The sequence below is a fragment of the Microtus pennsylvanicus genome, chromosome 1, assembly GCF_037038515.1.
Source record: "Microtus pennsylvanicus isolate mMicPen1 chromosome 1, mMicPen1.hap1, whole genome shotgun sequence".
NCBI lineage: Eukaryota > Metazoa > Chordata > Mammalia > Rodentia > Cricetidae > Microtus > Microtus pennsylvanicus.
The window spans coordinates 24,815,695-24,836,409 of record NC_134579.1 but is presented as its reverse complement, the minus strand read 5'-3'; the positions used below and the strand labels follow the sequence as shown (position 1 = coordinate 24,836,409).

The 20,715-nt window shown below is 35.3% G+C and overlaps 1 long non-coding RNA gene across 1 annotated transcript in view; it reads right to left on the bottom strand.

The window, feature by feature from the left end:
• Nucleotides 1-20,171, bottom strand: part of LOC142838365 (uncharacterized) — a 28,894-nt gene extending 8,723 nt beyond the window's left edge. Inside the window, exon 1 of the long non-coding RNA XR_012908547.1 lies at nucleotides 20,114-20,171. This is a non-coding gene — a long non-coding RNA (uncharacterized LOC142838365). The remainder of the gene's footprint in view (nucleotides 1-20,113) is intronic.
• Between the last annotated feature and the right edge of the window lie 544 nt (nucleotides 20,172-20,715).

Genomic DNA, 20,715 nt, shown 5'->3' with positions numbered 1-20,715 from the left:
CGCAAACCACCACGGTAAGCCCAAGATAAAATAACTTAATTTAATTGGCAATAGATGAACTTGGCATTTGCCTGGTCCAGGGTCCTGCTAGGGGACAGCAGCCTGATGCAGATGATTAGTTGGAAAATAATAAGACATGTACTTCTCAGGAGAGATGACTTTAGGAAGTACCAGTAGTTCTAATTGAAGGAAATGCATCTTTAATAAACTGTGACTTCTTAAAGTTTGGTTTCCATATAGGCAGGACACGTAAAGAATGAAAATGATGAATACAAAGTACAAGTGTCTCAGCCAGAAAATTGAAATGTACTATCAGAATTTTGACAGCAGTGAGACACAGGAAGAATAATAAATAAATAAATAAATAAATAAACAAACAAACAAACAGGAGAAATCGAGAAGGAGAAGCTAAGGCCTACAAATGAGCAGGAGTATATTTTGGGGAGCAAACTCTACTTCTAGAAGCCAGTATCAATTCAGAAATTTAAAGCCACACTATCACAATACACCAGGGTTAATTTTAGTAACTTTTCTTTCTTCCAAATGACAAAGCTATCAGCTATTATCATGCAAGGAGAACCAGAATATAAATTCTATTCAGTGGCTCATCTTGGAGATAAAGAAGGCTATTGAAATTAGTAATCAGCCTGAGACTAGCAGGAGTTTATATTAACATGAGCAGAGACTAAAATAAGAGGGCATATTAATTTTATCCATTGATGGCTTCATAGATTTCTCCTTTAAATAACTTGTCTTAAACCTTGTGGAAGTCCTAGGCTGTGTATGGAATTTTGAACCAGTTGTACAAGGTGAAGGAAATATTATGTGTTTTTGTTTGTTTGTTGTTTTGCTTTTCTGTAGCCAACTGAAATGTCATCTTTAAAGAGAAAAATTAATCAAATAAATAAGCTGCATGGCTGCATTGTACGGTGTTGTTGGAATAAATGCACAATAGTGAACAAACAGTACTTAAAAAATCAGCAGAAGAAGCAGGAATAAACATATTGTATCACAATCTTAAGTTCAAAAATATTTTCTCTGGGGAAAAAAGGCCCATGAGATAGAGGAAATAAAAAATAAATGTCATGTGTCCAAGAAATCAGAAACTTGGAGGACTCATAGTTAACCCTCATCAGTTTTATATAGAGGTAGTTGTCAGAACTGCTGACCAGGAGAATCAAGGAGACTCTGGAGAGACACGATCTCTGGGACCCGCTGGATTAAAGCAAGCAGTGCAGAGGGCTCCACTAAAAGGAATTCCCCTTTTCAGTTGTCAGCTGTGTTGGTTGTGCTTTTCGGTGATGCAGCTGTTCTTTCTAGGGTCACCACCCAGACTCCTGTTAGGAGCCACAATAATTGCTCATAGGCTCAGCAAGTTTGACGCTAGTATAATTGTTTGGTTTGTTGTGAGTTCCCTTTCTGAGGTGAAAGTGTTGAGTGTCCCCTGGAAAAGCTTTTCAAACAACAAAACTATATTAAATGCACTGTGGGGAAGAAAGACCAAAGTTTTCCTAAGAGAAGTAGGGAACATTATTTGAGTACATATCTTTCATCCATAATCCCTCTCTCTCTCTCTCTCTCTCTCTCTCTCTCTCTCTCTCTCTCTCTCTCTCTCTCTCTCTCTTCAATCCAAATACATCAGTATACCCCAGACACAGAGGCACCTATTTCATAAATTCCAAAATATATCAATTAGAAGAACTTGTTTCCACTTGAAAGACCTTTAGTTTTAGTTAGTTTTCCTGTGTGTTTATTATTTGTTTACAAAATAAGCCATGCTAATGTTCTGAACAAGGAATCTGATAATTTGGCCATCCTTTCAAATTTAACCAGATCTATACCCCTACACGCCCCAGCCAATATATCTTCAATTGAGCACTTAAAAATGGTCAATGAAAGGACAGACTGTCATAGTCTTGAATAAATTCATATTCTGGTTTATTAGTCCATTATTGTGACTGCTGGCTCACAACTGCCATGGAAACGAAGTCCTCATTATTCAGATAAAGAAATAATGACACTGTTCCCTTTTTCCCCTCTCTCCTCTGCCTGACAATACGAGCTTAATTTGAGCTTTAATTACCCCATTCTCAGCGAATGCACAGCACCCCAAAGTAAAGGCATCTCTATGCTTGTTCCCTATAATAGCTAGACCTAAAAGCTAAGTGTCTGCAGGCTTCTGCTGAGGTAATAAAGGATCTTAAAGCAAGTCAGAACATGACAGTGGAAGGATGTTGCAGCAAGGCTACTTCTGAATGATTTAAAATTGCCAAACCACTAGCTTCCTTTAATTTGGACTTTTCCTTGTTAACCCACAACATTATTCATATCTGGAAAGTCTTCAAAGAAGAATCTCAAAGATAAACAAAAATATGAAAAATGTATAAGCCAAATATACAGAGGCATTAGAGCAGACGATGGTGAAACCCTCTTCTTTGCCTTGAAAATCTATCAGAGTCTATTATAGGGGAGATGATTTGCCAGGGGAGAAAGAAACCTTAGAATGGGATGCAAATCAGAGTTTGTGAATTTTGAGGCTACAGGTGCTAATATTGATACAGAATAAGTTGTTTTTCCTGAGTTGCCAGATAATGATTTATTGTGTGTGTACTATAGTATACATACATACATATATATATATATATATATATATTATATATAATCATAATATATATCACTGAAAGTAAGCTGCTCACTAAACCATATACTATATATGTATATATAACACAATACAATATAAAAACACATATTTATTATGGAGTTGGGTTACATCACCTCTTGAATTTTGAAACTGTCATCAGAGTATGAGTTGGGAAATAGAGTGGATATATAATCCAATATGACGAATGTCATAAAACAAACAGATTTGGACATACACACTTATGCTGAATATTATGTGGGGTGAAAGCAAAGTTCAATGTGTTAAATCATGAGTATAGAGTATTAAACATAGACAAGAAGCTCCAGACCTAGGTAAGGGAGACACTTACGATTATTACTTCACAACCCTTAGCACATCAGAGAAGTTAGGTAAAACAGAGACATAAAAGATTGATCCTCGGAACCTCCATGAAACCCCACAACCTGTGCGAAGGAGACACTTATAACAGCTAGATACTCATAGCCTGGAAGATCCAGACTTACCAACATCCATAGCCATGAAACAGTTCATTTCTCAACCTATGGTTTTTTGTTTTAAAAGTCATGATGAGCTAATATATAATATCCTAGTGATGGAACCAATATAAAATTATTATTTGAGTCTTGAAATAATCTTTTTTATGAAAAGCTCTGTCAAAATGTAACAAAAGTGATAGAAATGCCACAAACTGTTCTGGTTTCTGAGCTTTTTGTTATTTGAATATTTCTTAACGCTGATATTTTTATTAAATTAAATAAATTGATGTGGAGAAAGTTTTAGTAGTCTGCTTGTGCTTTCTCTGCCAAAGTTTTCTTTGATCAAAATAGTGCTGATTATAAGTTTTTAAAATTTTGGCCTTGTTTAAAACTTAGCTTGGCTCTTGATCTGTAATAGCTTTTTCTTTTGAAGAACCTAAAAATAGGAGAACTGCTTCCAGGGCATCTTGGACACTTTTGGATATAAATCAATCATGTAATGAAAGATGCCTGGGCCAGATCAGAAGGCAGCGAAGAGGTACAGACAATTGGCATGTTGTTATCTTCTTCCTCATTAGGAAGGACCGGAAAGTAAGAGAGTTGCTAGCTATCCTGAGAATCAAGAAAAAGAGGTTGTTGACCCTGGGCCCTTCCGTTTAGAAAGAGACACTGGGAATCTAATTTTAGCATTCTATTGTGTGACTTTTCCTTGAGGGACATGAAAAAAATGTCTTTATTCACACAAATAGCAGGCCAATGACAGACTAAATGAATAATTCCATCCAAGGCATTTATGAACCAATGAGTTTAGTGGAGTTAAATGTAGAAGCATGAGAGACCCAGGCGAGAAAGTGGAAAGCTTAGCCTAGCAAGGGTGACTAGTAAAAGCTGAGTAAATGGTGTTCTATATCCAGTCTGTGTGCTATCCCACTATAGCCTCCTCTACAAGAAGTTCTTTACTGCTGGTATAAATTCAGGAAGGGATTTCATGAATCTATTACATTTCAACCACTTTAAAAATCTTGTAAAATTTCAGAGCTTTCTAAGACTGGGAAGTCTCTAAACTCCCTTCAGGAGAGGGTGTTTCAATTTAAATATAAAAAAATTTTAAATAAAAAATTGGTGGTATTATAGTCAACATAGGTGAATGATCTATACACCCAAATCATGCTACTTTACTAGGTCACTTTTCATGTGTTGCTGTTATCCATGTATGTAAATGATACATCCTGCTACATATCAAATCCATTTTCCTTGAAGTAGCAATCACATCTTGTTCCCTATAAAGAGAGTGAATTCTGACTTATGATATTTTAGTGAAAATATGTCATCATTTATTATTAAGTAATTGAACTGATTGCTCCAAATGACTAAATACAGCTGAAGAACTGAAAAGTGAAATGGGTGCAAATATTTATACATTAGTGTCTGTGATACGGTTCCATAATAGCCAAGAAGGATAGCATAAGTTTCCCCTGGGTTCCAGATCCGATTAAATCAGCATGACCTTTCTGTACAAGTATAACATATGAAAATCAAAATGATGACTCAGACATTTGAGTAATATGCAATGTATCAAAAACAGCTATTGTTGGCAGATGGCTCTAAGCAACACTGCATTCACAACCTTTGTCCAAGGACAGATAGCAGTAGTTTAAGGTCCTCAATCAAGCGCGAGGTCTATTTGTATTCCAAGATGAAATTGCAAACTTGATTTCCTTCTGTCAATTTTACTAAAGATGTTTTTCACTTCAAATATATGGATTTTGTTTGATTAACTGAAAAACATATGAACCAAGTACGACTGCACATAACTATAGTCACAACATTTGTTTTTTTCTTTTTTTCTTTTATTTATTTATTTTGCTCTTTTTTTAAAATTTATTTATTTATTAAAGATTTCTGTCTCTTCCCCGCCACCGCCTCCTATTTCCCTCCCCCTCCACCAATTAAGTCCGTCCCCCCTTCTCAGCCCGAAGAGCAATCAGGTTTCCCTGCCCTGTGGTAAGTCCAAGGAACCCCCACCTCCATCCAGGTCTAGTAAGGTGAGCATCCAAACTGCCTAGGCTCCCACAAAGCCAGTATGTGCAGTAGGATCAGAAACCCATTGCCATCGTTCTTGAGTTCTCAGTAGTCCTCATTGTCTGCTATGTTCAGAGAGTCCGGTTTTATCCCAGGTTTTTTCAGACCCAGGCCAGCTGGCCTTGGTGAGTTCCCAATAGAACATCCCCATTGTCTCAGTGTGTGGGTGCACCCCTTGCGGTGCTGAGTTCCTTGCTCGTGCTCTCTCTCCTTCTGCTCCTGATTTGGACCTTGAAATTTATGTCCGGTGCTCCATTGTGGGTCTCTGTCTCTGTCTCCTTTCATCGCCTGATGAAGGTTAATATTCAGGAGGATGCCTATATGTTTTTCTTTGGGATCCATATCTATCACCATGCACAAAATTCAAGTCCAAATGGATTAAAGACCTCAATATCAGTCTGAACACACTGAACCTGATAGAAGAGAAAGTGGGAAGTACTCTACAACACATGGGCACAGGAGACCACTTCCTACGTATAACCCCAGCAGCACAGACATTAAGGACCTCATTGAATAAATGGGACCTCCTGAGACTGAGAAGCTTCTGTAAAGCAAAGGACACTGTTGCCAAGACACAAAGGCAACCCACTGACTGGGAGATCTTCACCAACCCTGCAACTGACAAAGGTCTGATCTCCAAAATATACAAAGATCTCAAGAAACTAGACCTTAAAGGCTAATCAACCCAATTATAAAATGGGGCATTGAGCTGAACAGAGAATTCCCAACAGAAGTTCAAATGGCCAAAAGACACTTAAGGTCATGCTCAACTTCCTTAGCGATCAGGGAAATGCAAATCAAGACAACTTTAAGATACCATCTTACACCTGTCAGAATGGCTAAAATAAAAAACACCAATGATAGCCTTTGCTGGAGAAGTTGTGGAGAAAGGGGTACACTCACCCATTGCTGGTGGGAATGCAAACTTGTGCAACCACTTTGGAAAGCAGTGTGGTGGTTTCTCAGGAAATTCGGAATCAACTTACCTCTGGACCCAGCAATACCACTCTTGGGAATATACCCAAGAGAGGCCCTATCATACAACAAAAGTATATGCTCAACTATGTTCATGGCAGCATTGTTTATAATAGCCAGAACCTGGAAACAACCTAGATGCCCTTCAATGGAGGAATGGATGAAGAAAGTATGGAATATATACATATTAGAGTAATACTCAGCAGTAAAAAACAAGGGCTTCTTGAAATTTTGCATGCAAATGGATGGAAATAGAAAACACTATCCTGAGTGAGGTAAGCCAGACCCAAAAAGAGGAGCATGGGATGTACTCACTCATATTTGGTTTCTAGCAATAAACAAAGGATATTGAGCCTATAATTAGTGATCCTAGAGAAGCTAAATAAGGAGAACCCAAAGTCACAACATTTGAAAGGAGAATAATGAGTTCAAGGCTAACCTGAGCTACAAAGTGAAAAAAGTTATTTAAAAGTATAGAGCCCAGGTGTAGATAAGTAGGTGCTTTTGGGGGGCAAAGACATTGTCAGAACATTTAGTGCTACTGTAAAAAGTGAGTGACCACACAGAAAACTTGGAACCAGAAGAAACTGTAGCTCTATTTATGCTGCATAATCATTTCTATGCCTAGACCTGGGGAATGGGTTAGGGCCAGAAAAAAAAAATCCCTCTTCTCTGCCACATCTAACCTACACTTTGATACAGCTCATTTCCCACAAGAGGATTGTTTTCTTTCCAGGAAAACTGGGCTTAAGGGCTTCAGCAACTTTCAGTGAAATAGCTAACACTATAAAGAACATCAAGCCTACCCTATGTCTCATGGAAACTTGAGCATCTATTGGAACATCTGAAGCTGTCTCACTACCCTTGACCATATCTAAACTATCTCACATCAAAGCCATATCACTTAGGAATCCTTCATATATAAATGCTTAGTAAACTTTAGTGATTCTCAGAAGTGTTTACAGCACAGTATTTTGCTCTCAATGTCTTTTTAGTAAATGCTTGACCAAGACCACACACACAATGCTTTTGCTGAGACACAGCAAATATAATCAACCAAAGTACAGTGTAAATCCATATTTATAGAAGAGTTGTTTTTATGTGGGCTACTGATCTACAACTGTAATGAGTCTTTTATATCTTTTGGTAGCATAATTTGGTTTCTTGGAGACAGGGTGTCTGGAAAGTCATATCTTAGAATCAAAACTGTACACATTACTTAATTTAAATCCAACTGAAATGATTATCAATAAACAATAAAATTGTCTTCTCTGAAGATAAAGTAAAACAGAAATTCATATTTATTAGAAATTCTTAGTTCTAATTTATGTCTCCTGAATATTCACTTTCTGTTTCCCAGTCATTACTTTTGAAAACTCAAAGTGTCTAGGATCAGATGTTCTATAGATAATTAGGAAATCAAACAATTAAAGGACCATCAGGAAAAAGGAAAGACTGGTCTCAAGACCAAATAATAAAAAGAGAAAATTAATGCATCAATTTAACTTGTTTAAATGTTTCTTCTTTATAAACTGTAGTTAACATTTCCTGTAAACTTTTATTTCAGATATTGAGCAAATTTCTATTATTTTATGTTTTTTTATGGAGTGTTTATCTCCAAGGGTGATGCAATGAACCCAAGAATCAAGCTGGTGTAGCTACCCTAATATCTAACAAAATAGATTTCAAACTAAAATCAATCAAAAGAGACAAAAAAGGACATTTCATATTAGTCACATCTATCAAGAGGAAATCTCAATACTGAAATCTATACCTCAAGTACAATGGCAGCTTCAGATGAGAAAGAAAACACCACTGAAACTTAAATCACACATTAAACCACACCCACTAATAGTGGGAGACTTCAACACCCATCTCTCACTACTGGACATATTTGCCAGACAGAAATTTAATAGAGAAATAATAAAGGATATAACAGATGATATTATTCAAATGAACTTAACAGACATCTATAAAATATTCTATCCAAACATAAAGAAGATACCTTCTTCTCAGCACCTCATGGAACCTTCTCAAAAATGCACTACATACTAGATAACAAAGCAAACCTCAACAGATACAAAAAAATTGGAATAACCCCATGGATCTTAATGGGTCATCGTGGTTTAAAATTAGAGTTCAACAGCAACACTAATTTAAGAAAGTCCACAAATGCATGCAAATTAAACAGTGCTGACCTGAATTACTAATGGGTCAAGAAAAAAATAAAGGAAGAATTAAAGACTTCCAAAAATTCAATTAAAATGACCATAAAACATACCAAATTTTATGGGACATAATGAAAGCAGTGTTAAGAGGAAAATTCAGAGCACTAAATGCCTATATAACAAAATCTGGAAAAATCCCACACTAGTGAGTTAACACAACACCTGAAAACTCTTGAACAAAAAGAAGCAAACTCACTCAGGAGGACTAGAGAGCAGGAAATAATCAAATTGAAAGCTGAAATCAACAAAATAGAAACAAAGAAAACAATACATAGAATCAATATGAAAAAGAATTGATTCTTTGAGAAAAACCGACAAAACAGACAAACCTTTATCCAAACTAACCAAAATCAGAGCTAAAATATCCAAATTAACAAAATCCGAAAAGGAAATGAGGACATAACAACAGACAAGGGGGAAATCCAGAAAAATCATCAAGTCATACTTCAAAAACATGTACTCCACAAAATTCAAAAACTTAAAGGAAATGAACAATTTTCTGGATAAATGTCACTTACCAAAATTTAATCAAGACCAAGTGAGCATATTAAATAGGCCAAAAATGGCTAAAGAAATAAAAACAGTCAACAAAATTTTCCCAACCAAAAAAAAAAAAATCCAGAACCAGATGGTTTCAGCACAGAATTGTACAAGATTTTCAAAGAAATGATACCAATACTTCTCAAAATGTTCCACACATTAGAAACAGAATGAACCATGCCAAACTTTGCCAAACTCTTTTTACAAGGCTACAATTACCCTGATACCCAAACCACACAAAGACATCACTAAGAAAGAAAATTACAGGCCAATCTGTAATCTTATGATTAAACAGAACAATCTCATGAACATTGATGCAAAAATAATCAATAAAATGTTGGTGAACTGAACCCCAAACCATATCAGAAACACATCCACCATGACCAAACAGGCTTCATCCTAGAGATACAGCGATGGTTCTATATAAAAAAGTCTGTCAGTGTAACCCAACCATATAAACAAACTGGAAAAAAAAACCTGCATGAGCATTCATGGGCTTGGTATAGCAGGGATACAAGGAGAAAACCTTAACATAATAAAGTCATAATAATAAATAAACATAATATCCACCAAACCAACAGCTAACATCAAACTAAATGGAAAAAAATTCAAAGTGATCCCAATGAAATTAGGAACAAGACAAGGCTGTCAACTCCCTCCATATCTATTGAGTATAGTACTTGAGGTTCTAGTTTGAGTAATAAAACAACACCTATGTGTTGTCTGAGTTTTCTTTCCTGCCTGAGTCCCACAATCATTAAGTCCCAAAGAAATCACACAGAGGTCTACATTAACTATAAACTGAGTAACCCACTAGCTCAGGCTTCTTATTAACTCTTATAAGTTATATTAATCCATTATTTTTGTCTATGTTAGCCACATGGCTTGGTACCTTTTTCAATGGGGCAGTCACATCTTGTTTCTTCTGTGGCTGGGCCAGGACTGCCAAGGAATGGACTTTCTTTTTCCCTTAATTCTCATGTTCTCATTGACCCTCCTCTACTTCTTGTCTGGTTTTCCCACCTATACTTCCTGCCTGGCTACTGGCCAATCTGCATTTACTTAAAATATAATTGACAAAATATTGACAATTGTCCACATGACCTATGAACACCTGATTTTTGACAAAGAAGCAAAAATATCAAATGGAAAAAAAGAAAGCATATTCAACAAGTTGTGCTGGCATAACTGGATATCAACATGTAGAAGAATGAAAATAAACCCATATCTATTGCTGTGCACAAAACTAGAGTCCAAATGGATCAAAGACCTCAACAAAAAAGCAACCACTCTGAACCTCATAAAAGAGAAAGTTGGAAATACACTTGAACTCATTGTCAGAGGAGCCACTTCCTAAATATAACCCCAGTTGAACAGACACTGAGAGAAAACTTTAATAAATGGGACCTCCTAAAACAGAGAAGCTTCTATAAAGCAAAGGACACATTCAACAAGACAAAACAGTAGTCTACAGAATGGGAAAAGATCTTCACCAATGCCACATCAGACAGAGAGCTAATCTCCAAAATATAGAAAGAGCTGAAGAAATTTATCATCATAAGAACAAATAATCCAATAAAAAATGGGGTACAGACCTAGACTCTCAGCAGAGTAATCTAAAATGGCTGAAGGACACTTAAGAAAATATTCAAGATTCTTAGACATTAGAGAAATAAAAGTCAAAAGAACTCTTAGATTCCATCTTACACCTATAGGAATGGCTAAGATCAAAACCTCTGATGAGAACTTATACTGGAGAGATTGTGGGGTAAAGGGAACACTCCTGCATTGCTGGTGGAAGTGCAAACTGGTACAGCGTTTTGGATATCAATACAGTGATTACTCAGAAACTTAGGAAACAATCTACCTCAAGACCCAGAAACACCATTTTTGGGTGTATTCCCAAAGGATTCTCAATCATACCCGAAGGACCAGTGCTCAACTATGTTCATAGCAGAATTATTGGTCAGAGCCAGAACTTGGAAACAACCTAAATGTCCTTGACATAAGAATTGAAAGGAAAATGCAGTAAATTTACACAATGGAGTACAACTCAGCAGGAAAAAAAATGACATCTTCAAATTTGTGAGCAAATGGATGGATCTAGAAAACATCATATTGAATGAGATAACCCAAATCCAGAAAGACAAATATTTGTTCACACTCACAAGTGGTTTTTAGACATAAAGCAAAGAAAAACCATCCCACAATTCTCAATCCCAGACAAGGTTGACAGCAGAGAGGACCCTAAGAGAGACATACATGGATCTAATCTACATGGGATATAGAAAAAGGACAAGATTTCCTGAGTAAATTGGGAGCATGGGGTCCATGGGAGACAGAAGAATGAGAGTGGAATGAAAGTAAGGGAACCAAGAAAAATACATAGCTCAATAAAAAGAGTTAAAAAAAACAAAATAAAATAAAAAACTTTAAATACAATCAGAAAAATATCTTTTAAACACAGAGAAAAACAAATGACATTAAGCCCCTTCTCAAATAATTCCTACCTCAAAATATATTGTTTCTAAAAAAGTAAACAATACCTCTTGAAAACTGATAAAAAGATTGACAAAGACATTGCAAAAAAGGAAAAAAAATTACTTAAAAGAACTGAGAACACAATTTTAGAAAACAAAAAGGACAAGGGATATCTTTCAGTAACTAGAGATGGTAAGAAGTTTATAAGAGAATGTATCTTTACAGCAGACCTACAAGGGAAGATGATTTTCTTGAAAGCTTTAGGTTTTCATGTGAAGGAACATTGAAACCTATGCTACATAATTTCATATCTGTTGATAATAGTGCTTCAAATAGTAAAATTTAAAGAAGAATTCAATTCTTGTCATGTGAACACTTCTAAGTCAAAACTTTCAAGAAAAGCCTTATTGTGACTTAACAAATACACCACTAATTAAGAAAATTATTTTTTTCTCTGTTATCATGGTGTTTTGGAGACACATGGGAAGCTATAGTCAACATTATTGTCTAAAATTAAAACATGCAAACATAAAGAAAACTTAAAGTTCTGCAGTTCTCTGACCACACTTATAATTTACTTGCTTTATCTAATTTAATGGAAAAGAACACAAATTTGATTTATTATAACATATCAAAGGTAGAATTAATGCCAGAAGAAAATTTATAATGTTATTAAATGCTAAATTCTTGAGTGCACATTCTGACAAGTTTTTGTTAAATCCAAGGATAGTGGCTTAACTGAATACAAGGCAGTTATGCTGATTTCAAAGGAAGTGCATAAAACTTGCTCTTGTAAAATAAATATTTGAAACATGCCTTCTAGTCATACACATAAATAATAAGGTGGAAAAGAAATAGCACTGAAGTTTTGAATCCAGAATAAAGTACTTGTTAAAAATAATAAAATAGAAACATAATAAAAATAAATGATGATAATAAATAAAAATAATATTAGTCCATTTGTTTTCTCCTTGCTCTATATATTTTCATAAGCCTTCTGCATACATAGGTAAAACATGGGACTAAGTACTTTAGGACAGTAGGATACTAATAATTAGCCATTTTGATGAACACATTGTTCAAAGCTCAACAGGCTCACTATACCTTAAGTATATAAAATGGTATTTCCTAAATTATGTTTAATAATGAGAAAGGGAACCTGGAAGTGTGAGTTCTTATCATCAGCATAGGTATAATCCTTACCTGAAACAACAAACCTTTTCCACAATTACACCAATACTTCTATGACCCTATGCCCCACCCCAGAAATTGACAGTGAGACCTTCTTATGTATCTAGACACCAGACACTTCAGTTGGAGTCATCAGACTATGGAGGGTAATGAATAACTTTGACAGCAGCCTGATGTTCTGTGAACAAAATGACAGTCTACAAAATGAGAAAACTGCTTACCAATTAAGCACCTAATTGAAGATTAATTTATAAAAATATGCAAAAATGAAAAGAACTGAGCATCAAGAAAACAAGTAACCCAATTAAAAACTGTGTTATAGAGCTAAGTGTAGAGTTTTCAAAAGATGTCATAGGAATGTTTAAGAAATAATTGAAAAATATTTAACATTCTGAGCCAGCAGGAAAATGCAAATTAAAACTACTTTGAGATTTATTCTTACCCAAGTCAGAATGATAAAGATTAATTAAATAAATAACAGCATGATGATGATGATGCAGGGGAAGGGGAAAGCTTACTTAATGTGGGTATGAGTGTAAAGTGATATAGTCCCTATAGAAATCAGTTTGGAAGTTCCTGAAAACTCATTTAGTAGAAGGTGCAGTTATACATTTTTAGGCATATATCCCATGACTCTACATCTTAAGCAGTGATATTTGCTGAACCATGCTCATAGTTTCTCTATTCATAATAATCAGAAATTGGGGATAGCCTGAATATTAATCAATTGATAAAATCCATGAAATTATGGATAATCTTGATTCCATTGTTTACTTATAAAGTGATACTATTTCGTATATTGATTTAATTCTATCTGTATTATTTGGAAGGGGTCTTTTTGTGGATCCCGCGCTTCATCCCCAACCCTTTGCATTCAGTTTCTACATCATTTATTTTTAAATATTTTGTACATATTTGGTACTTTTTTTCATGTACCAGTTTAGACAGTCTTGTCCCTAGTTTACATCAGTACGGACTGAAAATGGAATTTCATATTGTATTTGCATTAAATTTAAATGATACTTTATTCTATTTCTTAGAACAGCCAGCTTTGGGTATTGCATACATTGTTATTTTGTCTCTTGGAAAGCTATGGTTTTTCATCATGACTACCAGATTGCTCAGAAATTATGACTCTAATTTTTCTTGCATCATCACATAATAATGTAATATTTACTTCAAATTGCTTAATAACTAAATCCAAAATTTTTACATCATTTCAGGGTCTATTGACATTGACTTGTGTCCTAGGGGTGCAACATTTCTTCTTGTATAAAATTCAGAGCCAGACATAGTTTGTGGATAATCTTGATTCTATTATTTATTTATAAAGTGTTAATACTTTTGTATATTGATTTAATTCTGTCTGATAAACTTTATTTAATATTCTGCTCTATGTGTTATTATAACATATCACTTTCAAGTTTACCTCAATAATTATAAACTGAAAGATCATCATTTTATATATTATCACATCTAGAATCTTAATAACATTAATAAGATCTTCTTACATAGACTCAAAATTCAAGTCACTGAAGAGTATTTCTTCAGTGAATACTCTTTTGCATTTTAATTCTTCTAATTTTAGGTTTAATGGACTTGTTTGACTATTGTTACATCTATGTGCATGCTCAGGTTTATTTGAATTTTAAATTTTCTAATTAGACTTTGGAGATCATTATTTCTGTAACTAATCTCTTTTCTGAGATTTCTCCCCCAAATTTACATTTATTTTAACCTCAACCTCATTACTCCTCATTTCTGGAATCATAACAACCAGACCAGTTGCTTGTCTTTGGAACAATATTTAGAAATATATTTTATGCAATTTGGAACACATCATGAAAATCTAGACAATGAATTTTATTTATGGAGAACTTTAGTAACAAATGCATTTATTGGGTAAGAATCAAGAGCTATGAGTCTAACATGTCAGGCATGATTTATAAAAGTGCATGAGAGAAGCTGATCAGGAAACCACATCTGTTACTGGCTTTATTGTTCCTTTAAAAATTTATACTTCTGCTTTTGGCTGATACCAGAATTTCAGTCTGTCAAACACTACAAGTACAAAGAGTTAACTTGATGCCTTTCAGGGAAGTTTATTTTGACCAAACACTTAGAGGTTGAAAAAAGATCTGTTGATCTATGGCCAACTCTACAGCAAAAGGAAAAAAGAAAAACTCTTTAAGTTTTCCATAATGTCCTTCACACAATTTTCATAGTAAATTAAACACACTGGCTGCCTATCATTGTTGGCTACCTCCATAATGTCTTCTGTCTATCACAAGACATTAAAAAGATTTTATTGGTTGTTGTTGCTTCTACTTTATTTGACAAAATCCAAAGCAGTTTGAAGAGTGAGATTATATTACTGGTCTTTTTCACACACTAAAAATAATGAACACAAAGTATGGAAAATCATATTGTTTTGAGTTAAAATTTAGGATGTTCCTTAACATTGAGATATCTAACACAAGGGTAAAGTCTCAATAAAAGTATTTTTAAAATTGGATATAAGTGGCATTATTTACAAATATATTTACTGAGAAGATCTTAAATCCACATAATTGTTTATTGGGGAGTGAAGCATAATGAATAAACTAAAAAAGCTATATAAAAAGGAGTATTTACATTATTTGGTAAATTTACTAGAATCTGAACATATTCTCCTATTAATATCTTGGTGCAGGAGAATTGTCTCTATTCTGTTAATTATGTTTTAAATAAACACTGATTAGCCAGACAGGAAGTATAGGTGGAAAAACCAGACAGGAAGTAGAAATGATGCAATGAGAACAGGAGAATTCTGGGAAGGAGGAAGTTGATTCCTCCCACTCCTGCCCAGACCACCAAAGCAGCAGGATGTGATTTGCCCCACTGAAAAAGGTTCTGAGCTACATGGCTAACATAGATCAGAATAATGGGTTAATATAAGCTACAAGAGCTAATAAGTAGCCTGACCTAATGGGCTAATCAGCTTTATAACTTATAGAGATCTCTGTGTGATTTTCTTTGGGGCTTGCTGGCTATGGGAACCAGGCAGGACAGAAACCCCAACAAGCCAGCCCTTCATGTTACAATATCTCACATTGTTTCATATACAATGCTCACTGGTGCAACAAGTATGGTGATTTCCCAGAAAGTTAGGAAACAACCTATCTCAAGACCTAGCAATACCACTTTTGGGTATATACCCAAATGATGCTCAATCTTACCACAAGGACATGTACTCAATTATGTTCATAGCAGCATTATTCATAAATACAGAACCTGAAAACAACCTAGGTGTCCCTCCACCAAAGAATGGATTAAGAAAATGTGGTACATGGATCTACATAGGAAGAAGAAAATGACAAGATTTCCTGAGTAAATGGGAGCATGGGAGAGGATAAAAGGGGAGAAGGAGGAATGGTAGGGAAAAGACAAAAACGTATAGCTTGATAAAAATGAAGAAAAGAACAGAAGGAACTCCCTCCCATACATTGTACATTGTTTTGTTTATTGTATGATGCTTTAATTATAACAGACAATTTAATAATCCAATAGTAAATTTCTTATGCTAGCTGAAGATAATTTTGATAATTTCCTAGTTTTAAGTATGTAATAATTATATATTTTAAAATTCTTACTATCACTGGAAGAAAATATTTAATTTGAGAAAATGAAACAATATGTGTTACTATCTTGATCATGGTAGACTATCCAGTCTTTACAACACTCTTCAACAGTCTAGGACCATTGAAAAAAATGAATAACAATATACAAATGAGTGAAGTATGTATAGTTTCTAAATGGAAGGAATTTAGGTTCTATAATGATAAGAAATGATTCTTATCTTTTTCTCTTGAATATAGTTTTATGCTTACACTTTGAAAAGCAGTAATACAAGCAAAATATATTAGTATCAAGGAAGGAAATTTTCTAAATATTAAAGTTGAAATTGAAAATGGAACAATCTGCTATGAACTATGAGGTGTTGTACAGTGTTGCAAAGTCATAGTGTAGATTAAATACTATATAAGAAAGAGAGAAACCACATTTGATTTCCTAGCCCTGTAACAAAATCTGTGAGCAGGGGAAGACAGATGATATTACAATGAAAACTCTCTCTGTTCTTTTTGGTTATTAATTTAAATGTGAACCCATGGGCTGGTGGTATAGTTTAATAGATAAAGTGCTTGCCACATAAGCATGGCGATTTGAGTTCAACCCTCAAAACCCACAGTTAAAAAGCTTAGTGCAATTGTGCAGGTTAATGGTGATAACTTGATGTACAGTCTAGCTAAACTAACATGCTCCAGATTCAGAGAGAGACCCTGACTTTATAAACAAGGCACACATTGCCTCACATATGACAAATGAGGTGGTTCTCCCTACAAACACACAAACACACACACACACACACACACACACACACCTCACTGTGCATGTATGAGCAAATAATGACATACACACATAGTGAATTTGTATTTCACCACCACTCCATGTGTCTGAAAATGTTTGGATTAGAATACTTAAAGGAGTATATATCTACCACTATTGGGCAAAGAGCCCCCCATCAATATCTACTACCTTTCTTATTTTTAAGAAAAATGGTGTATTGATATGTCATTTAATATATCTGATCCTTTTATTTATATTTGGATATGAATTTCAAGAGTAGTTTATACACAGAGATTAATTACATTTTTTGTTTGTCTCATCCTAACACCCCTTGCCAAATTTCTCAAGAAGCCCTGTAGACATTGCAACAATATATCAGTCTTTGTTTGTTTGTTTTTATGTGTGTGGTCCATGTTTGTGTGTGCAGCAGATGCCAGAGGACAGCTTTGAATGTCTTCAGAAATTCTGCCAATTTAATTTCAAGACATTTTTTTCTCATTGGCCTGTAAATTGCTCTATGGTCAGCATACCTGTCTAGAGATCCAGGAATCTCCCTGTTTCTACAACTCCAGCAATAGGATTATACTAGGTAATACCCCACAGATTTTTTTAAATGTTCTGGTACATGAACTCAGGTCCTACTGTATGTAATGTAAACACTTTACTCAGAGCCATCTTCCTAGGCCTTAAGATGGATTTTGACTTGTTTAGAAGTAAAATGTGGGAAGGTCTATTAGTACATCAGAGACAGTGTATTTCTAGTCTCCTGGTGTTTTGGCAAGCAGAGCAGACTCTAGTTTGCTTCTGGATCCTGTTTCCCTTAGGGCAGGTGTGATTGCCCTGTGGTGCAGGACAATTCTATATTCTGTCAAATTACATTTTAAATAAACACTGATTGGCCAGTAGTCAGGCAGGAAGTATAAGCAGGAAACCAGACAGGAAGTAGAGATGGGGCAATGAGAACGGGAGTATTCTGGGAAGAAGGAAGCACTTTCTGCAGTCCTGCCCAGACCATGGAAGAAGCAAGATGTGACCTACCCCACTGAAAAAGATACCGAGCCATGTAGCTAACATAGATAAGAATAATGTGTTAATATAAGTTATAAGAGCTAATATGAAGCCTGAGCTACTGGGCCAATCAGTTTATAACTTATGGAGACCTGTGTGATGTTTTTGAGGGGCTAAACAACTGTGGGAACTGGCAGGACAGAAACCCCCAACAAGCCTGGACCTCATGTTACAGCCCTATAGATGGATGACCCCAGCTGACTTTCCAAACCCTAAGGAAAAATATTTTTTGTTGTTATTTTGAGTTAAGAAGAATATACAAAATTCATGTTGCAACTATCTTATTAAGAGCATGGAACTTCAGAGGCAATGCCAAGGTGTTGCTGGGGAACCAAATATGTACCAACAGGCAAGTCCGGTTGCTGTTTTTGCCAAGAAGAAAAGGATGAGAAACAGACCTCTCCCTTCCCAACACCAATGGGCTCAAGCAACTAGGATAATATGTCCTTTCCTTGACAGGCTAAAGACTTGTGAACCTCCAAGGTTGGGTCAGGTCTGGGGGAGTAGAGGGACAGGCCGACACAAAGGCATGAGCCAGGCTGATTTCATCTAGGGATGTTTGGAAAAGGATAGAGGTCTACAGTGAGTTCATTTAATGAGTTCATAACAGGAAGGCAGAGGCAAGTCAAAAGTTAAATTCAGCTCTAGAAATAAAGAAAATACATTACTTTGACACAGTTGAATAATAAAAATGAGTTTGCATGTCCATAAGATTTTAAAGGACATTGCACTATCCCAAGTTCAACAGTCCTAACATATTCCAAATAAACTCTTTCCTGATGCCATTTACAATGAAGAAAAGCTAAGGTTACTTGACAAGACCATCTCCTTCTAGTTGTTGTCATTAGTTGGATCCTATGATGGGTATCTGTGAATACATCAATCATTTTTGTCCTCCCATATAAATACAAGGCCATTCTTAAAAACAAAAACAAAACCAAAAGCATGTACATGGCTACCTTCTCTTGCGGAACTGGGGTCCTCCTAAGGGAAGTACAAGAGAATTATTCCTCTTGATCTGCTCAAGGTTCCTATTTATTATAGGTAACTCTAGCATTAGGAATAAAACTACATAGACCTACTTTAGTCCTTCTTGGGATGTTACCCATTTGATAAATGGCTCATGTATGATCACTATTACTTTGAAAAGCAGAGATTTAAAAGGTTTCATGTAATCCATTCTCCCTCTTCTTATTTTCTAAGATATGCAGTTACTTTTTCTTCAATTTAGAGTCTTAAACTTTCTTCCATGTCTTTTGCTTCATAGGGGATCTCTAAAGAGTAAGATCTTCACCAGATGAATCATGTCAAAGCTTCCAAGCAGCCAAGAACAATATAAATAATAGCCTACTTATCCCACAAGGCAGAGACGTTTATTAAGAAAATTAAGAACGCTCACATCAAAAAGTTTCAACAGCCACCACATGCTATATTGGCATAGCAACCAACTTATAATTCTATCAGCAATATAATCTAAAAACTAAATAGCCTCAACTTTTATTTTAAACTTTCACAAGCTAAGTGGAAAGTAGAACAGACAGTTCTTGGTAGAACGAGATTGAGAATTTTTTTCAGACACACCCACACCTTATAGATGCTGTTTATCAGGATGATGTAGGGATAAGTCCCGCCCCTTAGGGGGCGTGTTCGCCTTGGGCTAATGTCTGCCTATAAATTTGGCGAGCATGCTCCGAGCTGGCTCTTCTACTTTCCTGGTCTCCGCGGGAACGGTGGTTCTATAAGTCTATTTCTACATTAAAACTATATATATTTTTACAAACTGTCTGCATTCGTTTACGCCGCTACAGGATGGCTCACTTATAATATTCATTTCTCATACCTCTCTATCTGGCCATTGCCATGCTGGCTGCATCCCTAACTCTGTGGAGTCACTTGGCTCCAGACACTTCCAGAGAGATGTCTGTCTGTACTTCCGGGTGTGAAGATGAGAAGAAGTAAATACTCATACTCTGCACTAAATGGGACGCTTGAGTTGTGAAATTGATATCTACCTTAACAAACAAACAGATGAACAAAAGACTTACCTGTTGCACTCAGAAGAAGCAGCCACCTCAAGCTATTCTTTTCACTGAAAGATTCAGTAAAAGCGGGGAGAAAAGTTAGGAGTTCTGAGATTAAGACTGTCTTCTCCTAATAAAGCAAAGGCAGCCAAAATATGAAAGTTAGTCACCAAGGTTCTAAATATGGCTTATACATATCAAATCCTTAAAAAGAAATACAAGTTGTTTTTTTTTTCCTAAAAAAACATCCTCTATGTTTTTCACTAAGTTGCCTCAAAGTACTTTGACAAATATGGAATGCTTTCAATCTTCTTCATTTTAACTTTCTGTCAAAATTTTCAGATGCAGTGAAAATTTGAGTAATATTTGTTTTCAGAGGCATTGTGTGGGATCTCAAAACAGCAGAGCAGTGCCAGGCATAAGAATGCTGAATCAGAGCTGCAGAGTTTAAGATTTAGAAGATGGTCTTCAACATATTTTGCTTTGATAGAATCAAATATTTTAATTTTGATAAACCCTTTTGAGAAAAATAGTCTTGTTATTTCTTTTAATTTTTGATATTATAGTTATGTTACTTCCCCATTCCCTTTTCTTCCTCCAAACACATCTTCGTACCTCTCCTTGCT